Genomic DNA, 20,900 nt, shown 5'->3' with positions numbered 1-20,900 from the left:
GAGAAGAGTTTCAATTAATATCATCAGAGTGTTCTGTTACTTTGTTCAGTGGATGGTTTAGAATCCAGATTGCATTGCCAACCGTTATCTAATGTCTGGCACCATGCTCTTGTGGACGCAGCAGTCTCAGACACACTGCCTTTGACCTTTAATGGATGATAGATATCTGAAGTAAAAGTGTTGTCTGTACGTGTGGATGTGGGGGTAGTGTTTTCAATGTCTAGTTGCACATTATTTGTATCAAAAGTTATGTCATACTGGAGAGCAACAGAGGGATGAAATGGTGACGTAAGTTGTGCTAGAATGTGAAGAGGAAGAAGAAGAAAAGTGATAAGCTATGACACGAGTGGTGCCGTCTGTAACTACTGCTACAGTACTGGCTATAACCTCAAAGTCTACAATGTGTTTTATGGACTCAAAGGTTCATACATGTGTTGTTATAGCATGTGGAGAGACACACACACACACACACACACACAGCTATTTAGTCACTTTTCTTACAACTCTTTAAAAGGTCATGGGCAGCATGTCTTGTGCTGTTAAAACCACAAGAGGAATGTTCTCTGATGTGGTCATACATCCTACACACTCACGTACTGTCCCCTACTGCATCCTGAGACATAAACACAGTCACATACCACACCACCGCATACATTAACACACACACACACACACACACACACACACACATAACACTTCTTTCTTTAACACATAAACCTTACAGCTTTCCTGGAAGGCGGGATCGTCAGGTGGCATGTTGACGGCACAGGTGCTGCCGTTCTGTGCGACAGGCTTAGACTCACTGACACACATGCATGCCTGCCACACACATACACAGACACACTGTGTGTCTCAGCAATGATGTCATGGTTCTGTTTCTGGAGTGGATGGCATGTGTTTCAGTGTTTGTAGCCTGCAGTTGTCTCTTGCCACCTGACTGACTGCAGAACAGAGCGTGACACAGCTGTTCAGCCTTGTTTAGAATCATGAGCTATAGAACAGCTCTTTGATTCTAAATAAAATAAAGCTGCAATTTTTGCTCAAGTTAAAAAATTGTCATCTTGGGCCACACAGAAAGATATGGTTGACATATTTAGGTTATTAGTCTCATCCCCTTTTAAGATTTTAGCCAACTGTATATTCGCCTCACACTCTGCAGACTGCTGAAGCCACATGAATACAGATACAGATAATCTTTGGTATGTGTTTTTGCACAGAACAAGAACTAGAGTTTCCCCCTCACCACTTGTTTAATGGCCAGTGTGGACAGGAGGAATGATTACAACAAGAAAAACCTAGTTCATGTTTATATGGGCAGCTGACTTTTGTTTCAAAGTAATACTTCACCCTCCCAAATGACCATTTGTATATCAATGCATGGTACATTACATTCGTGAAAAAAACGTTTTTCTCACATGCCTCCACAGTGAACGAAGGATCCAAAAACAGAAAATTTGTGATGAATTGAAGTCATAGGGGTCCGCATTAAACAACAGCAAAACTGTATAAAAGTATCAATTTACAAACTGTCACATAACTCGTGCAGTATAATCCAAGTCTCATTTACCCAGTCATGCTCAGTACTTCTAACACAGACAGCGCTTTCTGACAGAGAACTGAACTAAAAGTATATTTAGTATCACAGCCAGACTCCATTGACAAACACAGCAATTTAACCTCGCTGAACATGGGAGCTGCTGTTGTACCACTGCCTCGATCTGTAGATTGTTTGTGTTCTAAACTCTAAACCCTTTAAAACACCAAGGTCACACAATAACACAAACAAACTACTGTAAAACTTCAAATCATAGCCTGGGCTATTATTTGCTTAAATCACTGAAATTTACAGGCCTGTATTTGGGACAAGCGTCTATATGGAACAAGTCTTTAATTCCTTTCACACAAAACTGTTGCTCAGCAAAGATGGTAAATACAACCAAACCATTAATTTAAAACAGTATGAATATTACTTGTATGAAAATTAGGCTTCAGATAATATATCAACAATGAATCATTGATTTGATCTAGCTCTGACAGACAGTGCATCAGAGAGAGTTAGTTACAGCGTTCAAGGATAATGGCACCCGGCATACTGACACAATACCTCTTTATCCTGTTAAAACAGCACTCACAACTTGGATTAATTTTATTGAAAAACCCTTTTGATTTTTTTGAGCGCAGGACCCTTACATACTAAAGAAATATGAATAACTTACAGGGTAATTGAGGAACACACACATAATTTGAGGTAGACTTATATACTTCTGCCTACCTTCTACCTAACTTCTATAAAAAAATGAACTGCTTGGCAACCAGACCATGCGTCTAATTGAGAAAGTCAAAATGTGTGGGACTGGGTGCATAATTGGAACTAGCTTTTAATTCTGAAGCTTTATGGGGTTTTTTGGCAATGGAATCTGGCTTTGAAGAGAGCATAGATAAGATTCACTTTTAGTTCAGTTCCCTGTCGGAAATTTGGGCAACATATTCTCATAACAGTTTGTGTGATATCCTACGAAAAATGCATGCATAACAGTTGGTATGATATCCTACGAATTAGCACCCTACGAATGACGTTACATCCTTAACATATAGTTACGTAATTAACGTAAAGTTACGGAGGTAATATTTAGGAAAAGAAACATGGTGAAGATGCACCTTAAAATGACTCAAAGTTCACACAGTTCCAAACACACGACTCCAGGGGAAGTCTCAGGGGAAAGTCTATCCACTGCCCCAACCTGCCTCTTTACAAAACCGCTCAGGGCTGCTTCCTTTTTTACTTTTGTTAGTGCATTGATCACATGATTTAAAATATATGGGACATATTTGGGTGCATTACTTTTTGAAGGAAAACATATAAACAGTTTGTGACAACAGCCTGGTTGGGGAAGTGATGAACATAAGATTGGATATATGTGACTTGGATTATATTGCCCAGGTTGTATTGGAATTTGTAAATGGATGTGTTGATAGTTTCTGCTGTTAAATATGGATCCCTATGCCTTCAATTGATCAACAATTTTTCTCCATTTTTGGATTTGAAGTTTTTGTCACAAATTCAACATAACACAGGGTGAGTAATTGATTTACAAATGATCAAATGAATTCTCAAATTGGTTAGTTGATTTTGACGCCCTCAACATACTTTGTCCACTTTAATGCAAGGCTTGTTTACAGCTTAGAACACACTGTCATACAGCAAAGGTGGTTGGTTCTGACTGGTTTCTGGGGTTCCAGCTGAAAAACTGTATGATTAAGCTACCATGTTTAGTCTCCTCTGAACTTGAAGGGTACTGAAATGGCAAGAAACATGCACAATGCACAGAGAGTGTCAGAACCAGGGGTTAATGGGGTCCTAAGCTCTATTTGGTTTAGGGGCTTTCTGGTGGGTTAAATGCTGCAGTAACAAAAACATGAATAAGATACATCCTGGTGGAACACCTGTCTGAGACACAAACTATCAACCTACAACATCATGAACATCAATTAATTTATTTATTCATAGACAGAAACACTTGAAATAAATGGGAAGTTAATTTACTCACTACCACTGATATCCAAGATCCTATGATTTCCAATATGGCTGTCAGGAAGTGCTCTACTTCACCTGAAAGACCTCTTGATTGTAGCTTGTGAGCAAAAGTGGGATATGATTGACATATAACACTGGCTCACTGGCACAGGTATCTCTTTGTAATGTGATGAATGAATGAAAGTAAAGAAATAAGAGCACAGGAGAGAGTTGGAAAGACAGTGTGATGTACTGTAGATGGGATTAGAGTTGGCTTGTCTGAGACATATTTCATTGTGAGTGTTAGAATGAGTGCTAATGGCAGAGAGGTAGAGACAGCTGCTGTTAATGGTTCAGACCAGACTTTGTGGCTCCCCACAGTGAGGTACCATTAATGGAATGATCCAGACTGCTGGGAAGTCATTTTAGTACATGTAGTTAAATTATCAGCTGAACTACAGTTTACAGTAGCTTGGCTGCAGGTTAACTGAATTCAACTTTGGAGGAAGTATTTTGCGACTGACCACTATTTTTACATGACAAATTGAAAGGAAAGGTATTTACATTTTATTTAATTTGTTGTTTCAGTTTACCCCTGAAAGTATCATAGTGAAAGTGATATGTAATAAATACATATTTTCATTTCACTTTCAGTTATTACCAACGTTGCTTTCACCACTTTGTTTCTCAATCAATGGTTAGAAACTGCACACACATTTGCTTTTGAAAGCCAGACACAGTGGAAATAGTGACGAGAAAAGTACAGTGGATTTTTAGAGAGGGCTGCAACCAATTAGAGTTGTGAGAGTAAACCAAAACACAAGCTGAGGGCCAAAAAAATTAGCTGAAAGAAGCTACAGTGGCATGCAAATGTTAGGCACCCATGGTCAAAATTTTATTTACTGTTAAGTAAGTAAAAGATGAAAGATCCGTGTATTATTTTTGTTTTGTAGGCCTACAATTTTAGAGTGAAAAAATGAAAGGAGCACCATGCAAAAGTTTGGGCACTCCAAGATATTTGACAACATAGACAACTTTTACCAGGATCTCAGACCATAATTAGTTTGTTAGAGTTTTGCTTGTTCACAATCATTGTTAGGAAAGGCCAGGTGATGCAAATGTCTAAGCTTTTTAAATAATCTGACTTCTAAAACCTTGTCCCAACAATCAGCAGCCATGGGCTCCTCTAAACAGCTGCCTAGCACCCTGAAAACTAAAATAACTGATGCCCACAAAGCAGGAGAAGACTATAAGAAGATAGCAGAGTGTTTTCAGGTAGCTGTTTCCTTAGTTCATAATGTAATTAAGAAATGGCAGTAACAGGAACTGGAGGTCAAGTTGAGGTCTGGAAGGACTGTTAGAAAGGCAAATCAAAACAAGTTTGCAAAGGAACATCTAAACCAGCCTGATGCTTTTTGGAAACAAGTCCTGTGGACTGATGAATTTAAAATAAAACTTTTTGGGCACAATGAGCAAAGGTCTCTTTGAAGAAAAAAGGATGCAGATTTTAAATAAATTTTCTAATAAATATTAGATTGTATCAGCCAGAGGGGGACAAAGTCATTGTTTTGCAAGTCACAAGTAAGTCTAATAAGACTAGTAAGTCTAGTCCTAAGTAAAGTCCAGAGTCAAGGCTAACAAGTCTCAAGTTGAGTCCTAAGTCCTGAGTGCTTGTTTAAACATGAAACACGATTTTTTTTTTTGTGTTATGTTGCTTCATGTTTATGTCCGAATGAAATGTAAATATTATTGATAACATTGGTAGATTCAGGACAGTGTTTCCCCTGGGATTTTTTCAAGCAGTGGTGCTGATAGGCGTAAGTTCTGTTTTGCAGCCGCGGAAGGTTACGTGAGTGGTTACATCAGTCGGAGGCCTCCACGTGGGGAAGACAGACAGGACAGGAGAAAACTCCGACCAATCGATTGGTCTGAGTTTTTTCTTAGAACCATATGAGAATGGTATAATTATGAGTTTTTATTTCTGGTGTAATTCACTTGCATTTTAGTGTGCCATCAGCTTATTAATAGCATTTTAACCTAAACAAAGAAAAATTAAGGTAAGTGTTGCTTTAATTCATTGGGCCGACTGCCGGCAACTTTTAAGGTGGAACGTTTATTTGTAATGTTACTCAATGCATGAGCTGACAACGTGAATTGATCTCCTTAAATTTCATGTTGACAGCTTTGACCAGTCTAGTAGTTTTTATTGTCACTCTTGGATGACATACACTTTTAGTAATGAGTGGATCTTCAAGCTCTAAAAAAATCTATATTCATATCTGCGGAATTGTGTGAACTGCAAACATTCTAATCCTCACTTGGAGAAAAAAAAGCAGCATGGATTCTAATCCTCACTTGGAGAAAAAAAAGCAGCATGGAGCATTGTTCCTGAGGGCTACAGCAACACTAAACCCCTGTGCTTTCCTGAGAAGGACTAAATGTACAAACCTGGTATTTTTAAATATCTCACCAAGAGAGACTCTCACTGCAGCCTGTTCTATTTTGTCCTGAAAATGTCAATGTGCAATCCTGCTCTGTGGATGATAAATGAGGTTCTATGTGTGTCAGTGATGAGGGAATACAATGAGTGCTGGATGGAACAGTGAGTGACAACAACCCCGCCCACATTTAAGATTACTGTTTGCGGTGGAAATGCTTAACGGACCTAGGGTCTAGGTACAATGTCTGCAGGGTTACTTTTGATTCCAAAAGTACCATAACGAAAGATTTGGTGGAAACGACTTTAGTGGAGTATAGGGAAATTGTGTCACATGATTTGCATCATCTGACCGGCTCTTGACTATAACAGTGGCGCTAATCTTTTAGCAGCAGTGGCGCTCATACAGGGGAAACACTGCAGGAAATGAAGAGAAATAAACTGGTTTATGGCTCACTTTTTAAATAGCATACTTTTAAATCTTGAGCTAGGGGAAAGTTATCAAGTCCAAGCGAAGTCACTGGTGTTAAAATCCAAGTCGACTCTCAAGTCCTTTTGATTTTATCAAGTCAAGTCTAAAGTCATCAAATTTGTGACTTGAGTCAAAGTCATGTGACTGGAGTCCACACCTCTGGTATCAACTTTAAAACCAGAAGTCTCATGTGTGTCCATAGCAGCCATCTTTATGAGAGCTTTTACATATTTTGTTCAACACATGGCTGAGAGTTAGGTCTGAGCAAAATGCTGCTTCGAAACATCATAGCAGTGAGCTTTTTCAATCACCAAAGATCAGATACAACCAACGCAAGAGACACTGCACTGATTCTGTTTTCATTTCAGCAATTGACAAAGTTTCACCTAGTGATGGAACAACTCTGACACCAAGGTTGCATCGTTTTCTTACCCAGTAATCCTGAACTCTCCAAACTGTTGAACACCAAATTGATCGGAGGACACTGCTCCACCAAAGGTTTTCTGTCTTTTCTCATTACCAAACTGTCTAAGCTTACCTTCAAATGAAGCTGAAGTCAGAAAGTTTCCTGGCTGCAGGTGTTCATCTTGTATTTTAATCCCAAGGCATGTTGAGATATGTCCTCTGAGCTGAGCCAACATGTGATATTCTGTCTATCAGGGATGAAGCAGCCCTCAGCATGCCTCCCATACTGCAGACTGAGGGACAGCCATAATAAGGACACTGCCCCTCACTGCTCACACAAATAATCACTGTGTGATGATGATAGTCTGTGGGATCAAGAGGGGGGTTGGTGCGGGAGGGAAGAAAGTGAAAAGGAAGGGATGAGATATTGTGGGAGGTAAAAAAACCCCAATAATTTAGGGGATGGACAAAACACCTTGAAGAATTCACATAACTAGAGACTGTCTTGTGATGGGATCAGACCAGCCATGATACAACGATCCACGACTTTAAGGGGAACACAACCTACATTAAGAATTCCAATATATCATTCCCATGGGCTAGGAAGGTTCAATCAGTATTTTTGAACATGAGCTGCTCTCTCACAAAGCCCGAAACAAGAGAAGGAAGTTTCAAACTAGTGATGTCATAGAGTATAAAGTCTGGAGAAACCCGTTGTTGTTTTAGCAAGTCATTGCTGTGTATCCAGCGGCTTTTTAGCCCCCAAACATGGGTGTTTTCAGTGACTCGTGGCTCTTTTTTCAGCAATTTTCTAGCAACCAATGTATGTGTTTTTAAGCACCCATCAATGGGTTTTCAGTAGCTTTTTAGGCACCAAACATGGGTGTGTTTTAGGACCTGTCACCATTCCTCCTGCAGCTTTTTAGCACTCAAACATGGATGTTTTTTCATGACCCTTAGCTCTTTTCTCAGCAACTTCCTAGCAACCAAATGTATGTGCTTTTTAGGGACCCATCACTGGCTTATTTGCAGCCCCCAAATGTGGGTGTTTTGTAGTAACATGTCACTGTTTCTCCAGCTGGGATAGTGCCACAAAAAGCCGAATCTGACATAGGCTTTTCCCATGACTTTTCTTCAGAACAAATTGAGAAAAAACCTTTGGAAGATAATGGTGAATGAGGCCCATTGAGAACAATACAAAAAATAAAAATACATTTTAAAAAAGGAATAAAGTTTCTTGTATCTTTACATATACTTAGCCAATGAAAGGGATTCTAATGCTGATCATCTAGACCTGTGCAGCTCAACTTTTTATTGTTAAGCTATCTTGGAAAAAATATTTTGATCTTCTGTCTCTTTTCACGGCTAAACTCAAGGGACAGAGACAAGAGACAGGGACAAGGGACAGAATAGACTTTAAAGAAAGCTTACAGCTGAAACACAGTTGCTGAATGCACCCAAGGAAGACATCAAGATGAAAAAGAGAATGTTGGACATGATGGAGGGGGTCCATGTCATTGGTCCGACAGCCCATTGTTCCGACCTCTCATTAGTCCGACGTCCCGTTGTTCCGATATGTGATTATACTAGGCTATACTGTATTTGTGTACCATAGAGGATCAGCAAATGCAACAAAAGTAGGCTACTGGTCGAGATACAAGTGTCATAGAGAGGAGAGAATGAAACACCATAACCTCCTGTTATTAACTCTGGGGTCCGGGTTGTGTGGGGAGCTCTCCGCGGTGCTGAACGGCTCCCGGCGGGCGTATTTCTGCCTTGATGGTGCGCCGCGACCGGCTCTGGGTCAGCTGGGAAAGGCTTGAGGCGAAGCAGGCTCATGGCTTATGTGTTTGCCACTTTCTTTTTCATTTTAACCCACACCATGATCTTTTCCTAACCCTAACCAAGTGGTTTTTGTGCCTAAACCTAACCAGACCTTAACCACAGGGCATCATGATGATTTCTGAACAACGGGACTTCGGAACAACGGGTTTCATATGGTCGGAACAATGGGCTGTTGAACCAATGGGCTGTCGGACCAATGGGCAGTTCCCGATGGAGGCAGAAGACTTCTCATTTAGTGGCAAGCAGCAACACCGAAATTCAAGGGTGCTAACGGTGAGTTATGGCTTTTTATGCTGATTCAGTGTTAACCTTGTATATTAAAAGAAAATCTCCCCTTTCTCTTGTAATAATCCATACAGTTTGTGGATGGTTGCTTTATTTCCCATTTTAAGAATTTATTTGCTAATAATTTTTAAAAAAAGAGTTAAATTAGTTGAATAATACAAATGTCCCAGGATTAATATGAGACATAATGCTGTGAACTATAGTTGCTGACTGGTTTGATCAACTAACACACACACACACACACACACACACACACACACACACACACACACATTGCAGAGAAGACCATGGCTTCAGTGGCCAACAGAGAGAAGGACTGCAGTTCCTTTTATGGATCAAAGAATTCAGTGAGCACGCTCCTGACCCTCTCCCCTTTTGCTGTGATGCAGTCGGCTCTGAAATAAGTCTGTGTGGCTGGCTGGCTGTCCTTGTCATGCTGAATTACCTCCATGACTCTGTTCTGTACCATCGTGTCCTTGGTGGCCTCACAGTAGCTATGGAGCATGTAACAGGCATAGATAACAAAGGGAAGGTCCTGAATATTAATGATCATCGCCCTTCTCAATGCTCCAAACCACGCTTGGCAGTCTGCCAAAAGTGCATTTAATGACCATTCTAACTCGACACAAGCTGGGTTTCCAAATTTTAAACAAATTTCCTGAAAATCTGCATGAGAAAATGTGAACTTACGTGCTATTCCATCCACTACTGCAGGCTGCTCTCATGCATTGTTCATACGTTTGTTTTCCTATGAAAAGTAATTCACCAATATTTGTACATATCCTACTTAATTGCACACCTGTAAGTCATGCATAGCCCACGTATTTTGGAAAGGTGCAATCAAGCGACCAGTTGGCTGATAGAAGTAAAGAAGGAAGTGGTCCCAAGCGGCCCAGTAAGGGACATTCCCCCCAGGACATTCCCCAGGAGACCTGTGTTCAAAACCATGTGAACTTTGAGTAATTTTTAAATACGTCATCACCATGTTTCTTATCCTAAACCTAACTACAGTAACTTTATTTGACTAAACTAACCTCTGTAACTTTACGTTAAGTGACTTTATGTTAGTGACGTAACATTATTCATTCACTAGCACTGTTATGTGGGCATTTTTATAGGATATCATACGGACCGTTGTATGAGGATACGTCAACCACTGTTACATGAATACTGGGAGATATGCAGTATAAGCATTTTTCAAATATGTGTTCAGCATGGAATTTGCAAAAAATATGGGCGTCATGGACACTACCATGACTGCCATTTCACTATGACATCAGTAAAGGAACACTTGTAGTCGTACAGTACTTATATTTTAAGAGGAAACCTTCACTTTCTGTTTAAGTAAACGGTCGAATTTGTGGATTGCTGCTGTATTTCTACATAGGTCCCATCCACAGCCCAGGTGCACTGAGGGATGCCCAGGGCTCAGTTAAACCTGGCACAAGTTCCTCTTTTTTGGACTCAATGACAAGTAACTCTAAATACACAAGGTCCAAGTAGACTGTAAAGTTCACATACCTTCCTTACTATTTTCAAAACCACCTGTCTTGATAATCCAAAGGCATTTGCCGACAGCACTTCAGTGTGCAGGCAAAGCAGCTCACTCAAAGACAATGGACATGTCCTCGTCATATGGAAATTTTCTCGCCATTCTTCAGCAACAACCACTTTGTTCTTAATGGTGTCCCACCAACTAGAGATCTTGTCCAAAACAGGTGATGTTGGCAGCAGGGTCTTTGTCTTGGGAGTGTTTGATTATTTGGTAGTGATCTCTGTAGCTCATTCTGGCACCTCTGTTCCTCAATATAGTGTAGGAGTAACTGTGCGTCTACATGTAAAGATGTAAAAAGTCCTGTTAGCAAGGTTAGAACCAGCACTACTTTGGCTACGTATGCCATTGCACTAAATGTTGTCTCCTTTGATACACTTCACAAAGGAGATAACACACTGACATTTTCCCGGTCTACACATCAACACTGAAATCAAAGTTTCTGAAAATCTTGACCCTTGACCCTACTACTCTAGAAATGGCGTTTTTGGGATAGTAGTTCTTCCGGTTGTAGAGTTGTCAAATAGGGTCGTAAAATAGTTAATCTACTGAATATATCAAATATCTAGTAAACTATCATTATTCTTCTTATCATTATTATTATTATTATTATTATTATTGTTTAGGGGAAATTATAAAAGAGGAATATAATTGCAGTTTTAATAACGTAAGGGGAACAATTTATCCTCTAATAACTATAATCTAACTACCTCATTACATCATAATGACGGTTATATCACACACAATTCAATGTTTTTAGAGCACAAACAATCATAACTAATGCACTATAATAAATTCAGTCAAATGACGATAAAAATAGGGATAAAATAAAGTTTTCTAAACTAGAAAACAACATTAACCACCGCCCATTGCGTGACGTTGTTGAACCAGGGAATTTGTGTGTCCACCACAACAAAGGATCCTAATTGACTTTACATTGGCATTGTTTCCGTGGTACCGGCATGTAATTTTAACCCATTACGTGCTACCACCACAGAATGCGATGTTAAGAGGTCGTGGTCATTTCACGTATTTCTGTGAGCTCGGGTTCATCAGATCCACCCCTTGCTCCTCCACAGCTCTACCCTCTTATCCAGATATGGTCACTTCTGGCTCCAAAAAAATAAGACGGCGTCAGCTGAAATGCTGCACTGAGGATTTCAAAATGTCAGTGGGTGATGTCATGGTAGCTACGTCCATTATACAGTCTGTGGTTTAACTCATGGTAGCTAGCTGGCTTCTACAGGACACAGCTGCCAAGTTCAGGCTAAAACACAGCTGGGCACTAAACTACAGCCTGGGTATTCAACAGTGGGCTCATAGTCGCTAGTTAGCTCAAGCTAATTTATACAATGTAAAATGCCATAGGCATTTGCTAATAACGTTAGCATGTTGTATTTGTGGAAAAAATGTGTTCAGATTAACTCAACTCAACTCAACTCAACTCAACTCAACTCAAACTTTATTTATAAAGCACATTTAAAACAACCAAGGTTGACCAAAGTGCTGAACAGGTCAATAGAAATAAACAAGCAAATACAATGAGGTACCTAATAGTACACCACAATAATAACCATAAGATACATAAAATACAATACAATAAAATAAAATACAAGAGTTATAAAATAAGATCAAAATAAGCTAAAATGTTTGGGTGTCCAGCTCAACCTGAGTTAAAAGCCTGAGAGAAGAAGTGGGTTTTAAGAAAAGACTTAAAAACCTCTAGGGTCTGGGCAGACCTAATGTGCAGGGGCAGGCTATTCCAGAGCCTAGGGGCAGCCGCCCCAAAGGCTCTGTCGCCTCTGGTCTTCAGCCTAGTCCTAGGAGTAGCCAGTAATAGCTGACTGGCTGATCTCAAGGCTCTGGAGGGAGCATGAAAGTGCAGGAGTTCGGTTAAATAAGGGGGTGCCAGCCCATTTAGGGCTTTAAAAACAATCAATAAAATCTTAAAATCAATTCTAAAACGCACTGGAAGCCAGTGGAGCGAGGCCAAGATTGGTGTGATGTGATCGTGTTTACGCTTTCCAGTGAGGAGGCGGGCTGCTGCGTTCTGGACAAGCTGTAGACGGTGTAGCAGTGACTGGTCAATACCGACATAAAGCGAGTTACAGTAGTCCAGACGTGAGGTTATAAAAGCATGGATTACCCTCTCTAGATTCTGGGGGGAGAGATAGCCCTTTACTTTAGCTAAAAGCCTGAGTTGATAAAAGCTGGTTTGTATTACTGATCTAACTTGTTTATCGAATTTAAAAGCACTGTCAAAGGTCACACCGAGATTTTTAACAGAGGAACGGATGTTAGGAGTGAAGGGGCCCAGAAAATCAGCAGAGTAATCGGAGGGGTCACATCCAAACATAATGATCTCTGTTTTATCCTCATTGAGATTTAAAAAGTTAGTGTCCATCCAGGATTTGACATCTTTTAAACATTCTAGCAGTGGCTGTACAGAATCCTTGCTAATGGATTTAAGGGGCAGATAGATCTGTACATCATCTGCAAAACAGTGAAAAGGTATGTTGTGTTTCTTAAAAATCAACCCTAATGGCAGCATGTACAGCAAGAAGAGGATGGGGCCCAAAATGGAGCCTTGGGGGACACCGCAGGTGAGAGGAGCCGTAGCTGAGTTGAATTCCCCTAAGTTAACTGAGAAGCTCCGATCAGTGAGGTAGGACTGAAACCATAGAAGGGCAGTACCTGTGATACCCACCCACTGTTCCAGGCGAGACAGGAGGATCCTATGATCTACGGTATCAAAGGCTGCTGACAGGTCAAGCAGCACCAGAACAGCAGAGTTACATGAATCAACAGTTGACAAAAGATCGTTAAAAACCCTCAAAAGTGCTGTTTCAGTGCTGTGATGTGGTTTAAAGCCAGACTGGAACTTTTCATACATGTCATGGGCCACTAGGAATGATTGCAGCTGAGTAAAGACCACTTTCTCCAAAACCTTGGACAAAAATGGTAATTTGGAGATTGGTCTGTAGTTTGACAGGAGAGAGGGGTCCAGGTTTTTCTTTTTTATAAGGGGCTGCACTACAGCATGTTTGAGAGCAGCTGGAACACACCCTGAGCTAAGGCAGGTATTTATGACAGCAAGAACAGTGGACCCCACAGTACCAAAAACATCTTTGAAGAGGCGAGAGGGAATGCTGTCAGAGGGACAGTTAGTCGGCCGCAGATGCTTAACTATATCTGATAGTGAGGAGAGAGATACTGGCTCAAACTGGTCAAAGACAGCAGGTAAAGGAGGCACAGTGGGGTCAGGACCAGGGGCAGTGAGAGTGGAAGCAACTGGCCTAAGGGCAGAAATTTTTTCAATAAAAAATTTAAGAAAGCTCTCACAGAGAGTGGGCGATGGCACGACTGGAGAGTTATCGCACGGGTTTACAAGGGAGTTAAAAATGCTGAACAGAACCTGGGGCTTATGACTGTTATTGGAGACAATATTTGATATATACTCCATTTTGGCAGCTTTAACGACTCGCTGGTAGGCTGATAAACATTCACGTAAAGCTTCTTTGGAGACGTGGAGCTTATCTTTTTTCCACTTCCTCTCAGCACGCCGACATGAACGTCTGAGAGAACGTGTGGAGTCATTTAACCATGGCTCAAAAAATGCTTTAGAGCGCTTAAATCTGAAAGGGGCAACAGAGTCCAGGATATCAGTGCATGTAAAATTAAAAACACTTAAAAGCTCTTCGGCATTAAGACCATGATTGACATCCGGAGTGCTAAACATGTTTACGTCGGCATACATGGCAGAGAATTGTGATGCAGTTTGAGGGTTCAACATGCGCAGGCGGCGTGAGGGAGCACGGGTTACAGTCCGCGAACAGGGGACTGAAACGGTAAATAAAACAGGCAGATGGTCAGAAATACATGCTGTTTCACATATCTCATTTACACTCACAGATAACCCATGTGATAGCACAAGATCTAAGGTGTGACCCTTCTCATGAGTCGGGCTGGTCACAGACTGAATGAGATTAAAAGAAGCGATGAGGTTTGAAAAATCACTGACCAGAGGTCTGGATTCACAACACACATGGACATTAAAATCGCCAGAAATTAAAAAGTGGTCATACTTCACAGTAACCTCTGATAGAAAATCGGCAAAGTCATTAATAAAGTCCTTATTAAATTTAGGAGGACGATATACAACTGCAAACATGACAGGAGGGGACAGGTTTAGCTCAAACAGTTGCAGCTCAAAACTGGAATAATTGTCAAATAGAATTTGACGACATTCAAAGCTGGATTTGAACACAGAGGCTAGACCTCCACCTCTGCCGGTGGTCCGAGGGGAACTGAGAAATAAGCAGTCAGGAGGAAGGAGTTCAGAGAACGGTGTACACTCACCAGCCTGAAGCCAAGTCTCCGTCAGGAGCAGAAAATCCAGATCACGAGAGGTGAAAAAGTCTTTTAACAAGAAAGTCTTGTTTGCTAGCGATCTAGCATTAATCAGGGCAATACGGAGAGTAAGCTCCTCAGTGGCTGAAGTGGCTGAAGCTGAGACACGAGCCAGCGGGCGAAGGATCCCATGGTCCACACCACCTCTGCGGGCTCGCAACCGGCGGGGCAGAGCAATGGTCTCTATAGGGAAAATGACCGGTGGAAGTGGCAGTGATAGCTGGGGCCTGTGGGGGGTGGTGGCGGGGGAAATAGTGCTGTGAGCAGTTGGTGTTGTTGGCGTAGAAGAAGTAGACTCCGGTGAGGGGGTGTGGCAGGTAAACAGTCAGTCGCGTGGAGCATACTGGACAGCGTGGCGAATGTTTGCTGTTAGCATCTGGCTGCCCAGCCTGTTTGGGTGGACACCGTCGGGCTTGTAAAAGGAGGGACGGTTCCAAAACAGGTTAAAATTGTCGATAAAACCAAAGTTAAGAGCTTTGCAGGTGGACTGTAACCAGGTGTTGAGGTACAGGAGTCTTGAAAAACGCCCTGCTCCGAGGGTGTGTACTGGGAGAGGACCGCTGATAAATACAGACTTTCCGGTGTCATTTAAAAATCTAAAAAGGGCATTAAAATCCTTTTTAGTCAGCTCAGACTGCTGTCGAGATGCGTCATTGCATCCCACATGGATCAAGACCCGGGTTATGGAGGATGGGAGCGAGCGCAGCAGTCCAGGGAGTTTTTCCAGGATGACCGGGACTGTGGCTCCAGGAAAGCAGTGTGTGGCTGCATTAAAAAATCGGATATTCCTCGTTATTGAATCTCCCACTATTAAAGTGGTTGGGGAGAAGAGGGGACGAGGAGACGAAAACTGTGGGGTCTCATGGTTGGATGACGCACGGTCCACACTGTGCGCCTGGGCAGGCTGGTGCGGCGGTGGGGACGCGCTGGCGGACCTGGGAGACCCGGGAGAGGGATTCCCCTCCGCCTCCGGCTCCTTCTTCTTTGGCTCTGGACGAGGAAGACCACCGGAGCGTCGGAGCACAGCATCCCTCAGGATCCTACGCCGGGCAGAGGAGGACGCAGACCGGGATGCAGGCCGTTGAAGCTCCGTGGCGGAGGATCCAGTCTCCTGAGCACTGTCGGCCAGCAGTGGAGGGAAATCTGCGGTGTAGGCAGTCGGTGGTTTCGGGTCCAGATCCTGACGAGGAGGAGCCGCCGCTGCAGGGGGAACATCAGTTGGGTGGACCGGATTGTTATCAGCAGACAAGGCCGCGTAGCGGTTGGAGAGACTCAGGCGAGGAGCGTCTTTCGAGTCCCTCTTCCGACCGGCGATCCCCACTTCTGTCCAGGGCGACTCATGGTTAGCTGTGGACAGATGGAGGGGTCCCATGCAACGGTGTCCTGGAGGGCTACGCTGAGCGAGGCCAACTTCATGGATTGGGTAGCCGCCACGTCCATGTAGCTGGACAGCAGCTACATGGACGTGGTGTTTGTCCATGTAGCAGGTGTTTGTCTGTGAATGCTGCGAGTTATAGTGAAGCCAATTTGTGTACTTAAGCCATATTTAATGTGTTTTGGGTGTGTTTTGAATTAGCTCAACTTTACAGCACTTCACAGAAACCTCAACCGCCGACCAGTGTTTTGGAGGTGTAACTGCAGAGTGACATAGGCACACCACTGCACAAGTAAAAATGCTCACAACGGTGTAGGCGACATGCGTAGGCGACATGCGTAGGGTCTACGCTCAACCAAATCCCCTTTAACTGTTACCCATGAATCCTTGTGCAGTCATGTGAGCCAAGCAGTCTCATATATTGGCCAGTTTACTGTGTTGTTATTCCAAGTGTACAGACTGTGAGCCATAAAGGACCGTTTTGTAATTTTCGAGCAAGAGACTTTAACACACCATCCACTTCAGAAACCACTAGCAAAAGGTGCAGAGGAGGTAACACACCTTGCCATGCCACAACTGCTGCTGACTGAGCAGCCACAGGCAAGCGCAAACAAGACAAGGCCCAAAAATATTTAGAGGACTATCTCAAGTGCGATACTTATAATATAATACATATGTAGTAAGGGGTCCCTGCTCTATCTCTCTCTCTCTCAGCTAAGGGGTCATTGACCTGAACACATTGAAGACCCCTGAAGTACAGCATCTGGGGACACAATGCTGAGGTGTCAGGAACCAGAAATGTGATTTGTTCCACACAAAAGTAATTAGTCTCACATTATAAGAAAATTTGCTTTTGTGCCAGGAGTTTGACAAGATTGACACCACTCTCATTTTACATATCTTAAATATAGAGCTGGAACTAGGAGACAGTTAGCTTACCACAAGACTGTAAGCAGGGGAAAACAGTTTTGAAGGGATTAAATGATGACTCAGTTATAGTCCCCCTGCACTGTGCAAAATATACCAAAAAGGTGTTACAATTCAGTACAGAGCAATTTGCAGGTTGAAAATGTTGAATTGATATATATAAAAAAAAAAAAGATTTTTAGGAGCATTGCGTAAAATAGCTACTTTATCCACTGAATTTCTGCCCTTGTGTCTTGTAAAACATTAAAAATCCTTTTCAAATGGTCATTTTCAAGAGAGATTAAAGGTTTAGTGTATAGGATTTAGTGGCATCTAGTGGTGAGGTTGCAGATTAAAATCAACTGGAAACTTCTCTTGTGTGTAAAACATGTAGTAGAACCACAGTGGCAGACGTAAAAATAAGACTGGTCCTATCTAGAGCCAGTGTTTGGTTTGTCCGTTCTGGGCTACTGTAGAAACAACAAGGTGGACTTAATGAAAGAGGACCAGCTCATATGAAGATATAAATTGCTTATTCTAAGGTAAAGAAAACACAGCAATTCTTGGTCTCTAAAGTTTAGTAGTAAAATTTATAAAGTAATGACAACATAGTTATGAATATTAATTTCTGCCAATATATCCCCCTAAATCCTACACACTGGACCTTGAAGTATAATTTAGTTAAAAAAAAAAATCAACCTGCAACTTGCTCTTCAGGTGTTAAACAAATTATGAGAACAGGTATTAGAGAGCTGAAGTGGACTGAAACCGATCAGTGGGCTCACCCTGGGGTGCAATGGGTGCTGGCCTTTCCGAAGCTCCTCTGGTGTAGCTTGCTGTTGCTGTGCTTACGTCTGATTATCTGACTGTGACTGACTGTGACTGACTGACTGGGAGAACTGCCTCCACACATGCACACGCACACACCTAAGAACCACAGGATGAAGTGTAATCCAAAAAGCAAACAGAAAGAGAATTGGAGGAAGTGGAGGCTTTGCTCACTTTTCCTGATGGTGGGAGAGGGTGACTGCCATTAGACGTTTCCATCCAGTTCAGAGTGTTGCTCAGTATGAAACTGTTGCCCAGTTTGAACTTTGACTTGGTGAAAGCAGTTGTTGACAGTTTTCTCTTGTTCACTGAGTTCAGACACTTGAAGACGTCATAATTTTTACAGCAAAAGCACATTTTACTGTAGCCTTTCATTCATGTAGAAATGTTTTACTTTCAGTGAAACGTGCAGCATTGAAGTGTGTAGTAGTCATTTATTAGTGATTCTCAGTCGTCATCAATGTAAGTTACACCTATGTAACTTAGAGTCAAGGGTGCTGATTCTACTTGAGATAAGAAAGACACCCCCACCTCACTTATTTTAAAATCTACTCTTACAGTTTCAGTTTGATTTACTCACAGAAAAGTGTGCCTAGGATTTGGCTACCCTGTCATAGCCTGTTGGGGCTCTAGAGCCTAACCGGAAGATCTGCTGAAACAGTACTGATGATGTCGTCACACTACAAGTGACACAGCAACAGGCTATAATTCATTTTCAATCAGAGCCAGTGACATGAAGCTACAAACTGATGCCTGACGCTTGCCGCTGTGGACAGGCATGACACATCACAAATAAAATTTGAGTTAAACTTTTTTCAGCACTCCAACGACGCTGTGAAGCGTCAACCAATCATATGTTTGTCTTTCTAGCTGTGGCACTGTGTTATGTGGCTTAGTTAGCTGACACTATGCTAGCTTTATGTGCACCGTACATGGGAATGCAATGGAGCGACGACGTGATCGATCATAAGCATAAATATTTTTATGACCAAAGACAAACTTTAGATGACGTTCAGTTGAGGTGCTTTGTGGCAAGTAATGTTAGCTGACACACACAAGCCTGTGATGTTAATAAGCACTTGAGCAACATTTCAACGGCGCCTTGGAAATAATGTAGCTGGTCACGCTGTTGCATTGACGCTTGTAGTGTAAACACAGCATAAGAGTCGGGTCCATGTCATTGGTCCGACAGCCCATTGGTCCGACATCCCGTTAGTCCGATGTCCCGTTGTTCTGATATGTGATTATACTAGGCTATACTGTATTTGTGTACCATAGAGGATCAGCAAACGCAACAAAAGTAGGCTACTGGTCGAGATACAAGTGTCATAGAGAGGAGAGAGTGAAACACCATAACCTCCTGTTATTAACTCTGGGGTCGGGGTTGTGTGGGGAGCTCACCGCGGTGCTGAACGGCTCGCGTGGCATATTTCTGCCTTGATGGTGCGCCGCGACCGGCTCTGGGTCAGCTGGGAAAGGCTTGAGGCGAAGCAGGCTCACGGCTTATGTGTTTGCCACTTTCTTTTTCATTTTAACCCACACCATGATCTTTTCCTAACCCTAACCAAGTGGTTTTTGTGCCTAAACCTAACCAGACCTTAACCACAGGGCATCATGATGATTTCGGAACAACAGGACTTCGGAACAATGGGTTTAATATGGTCGGAACAATGGGATGTCGGACCAATGGGCTGTCGGACCAATGGGAGGTCGGACCAATGGGCAGTTCCCTAAGAGTCTACATCCACGCTAGCAGCTCTGCGAAGCTTAACATAGGCACAGTACTGTGTTGAGTGAAATGTGAAGTCGGCATGCAAACATGCCCGCAGTGAACATGTTAATGTTTTACCTGGTATTATGTATACAATGTTTGCCATCTTAGTTTTGTGTCTTAGCATGCTACAAATTGCTAATTAGCCCACAAAGCACAGCTGAGGCTGATTAGAATGTGTTTATTTTTACAGGTATCTTAACCAAAGCCATGACGCTGGATGAAAAGTATGAGCTCACCAAAGTTAGGCTATTACAATTCATTTTGAAGGGAAAAATGAACATCTGCGTGAAAATTTATGACAGTCCATTCCATAGTTGTATAGTCATTTCAATAAAAATCACAAATGTCAACCTGGAAAAATCAGGGGATTACCAGTCATTAGGATATATTCTCCGAGCACTATGGACATATGGACCAATTTTCATGGTATTCCATCCAACAGTCACTGACATATTTCAGTCTGGACCGCTGTGGACCAACATACCGAGCGACATTCCTAGAGCCAAGCTACCAACGCTGCTAGTTACACGCTACTAAGTTTTTGTATCAATTCACAGTTAATGCATGTAATTAGGATATTCTACTAAAACAAAAATGACACTGACAGTCAGTTACTCCTGGGCCCTGCCGAGGTGCCCTTGAGCAAGGCACCGAACCCACCAACCGCTCGGGGCGCCTGACCAAAGGGCAGCCCCCTCACTCTGAGATCTCTCCACTTTGTGCATGTATAGGTCCTGTTTGTGCATGTGTGTATCTTTCAGACCTGTGTGTAATTGACAAGCAAGAGTGAAAACATTGAATTTCCCCTCAGGGGGATTAATAAAGTGAATAAACTTAAACTTACACTTAAACTTAAACTTAAACTTAAACTTAAACTGAAGGACCCTGACACACTAAGCCAACGGCTGGCTGTCAGTCAATGCTGGGCTGTCAGCAAGCATGTCGCCCTAGTTTTTGAGATGTGTCCCCCACTATTGGCAGTAGTTGGCTGTGTTTTTGGCTGACTCAGCATATTGAATCTGCAATGGATTCGGTGGAGCCTGAGAGTCAGAGAAATCACTCTGATTGGCAGCTCAACTCTGCAATAAGAGAAAAGA

The 20,900-nt window shown here is 42.2% G+C and overlaps 1 protein-coding gene across 2 annotated transcripts in view; it reads right to left on the bottom strand.

Moving 5' to 3' along the window:
- Positions 1-18,079, bottom strand: part of LOC126397197 (calcium-activated potassium channel subunit beta-2-like) — a 51,796-nt gene extending 33,717 nt beyond the window's left edge. The window contains exon 1 of one of the 2 annotated variants that reach the window (XM_050055785.1): positions 17,987-18,079. The gene's annotated coding sequence lies outside the window, so the exon portion shown is untranslated. Of the gene's footprint in view, positions 1-14,869; positions 15,107-17,986 lie in introns of those variants that run through there. The other variant, XM_050055786.1, reaches the window with a different exon arrangement.
- Between the last annotated feature and the right edge of the window lie 2,821 nt (positions 18,080-20,900).

This window comes from Epinephelus moara, chromosome 10 (assembly GCF_006386435.1).
Source record: "Epinephelus moara isolate mb chromosome 10, YSFRI_EMoa_1.0, whole genome shotgun sequence".
In the NCBI taxonomy this organism is placed as follows: Eukaryota; Metazoa; Chordata; class Actinopteri; order Perciformes; family Serranidae; genus Epinephelus; species Epinephelus moara.
Note: the sequence above shows the minus strand (reverse complement) of the source record. Positions and strands in the feature narration are given on the sequence as shown.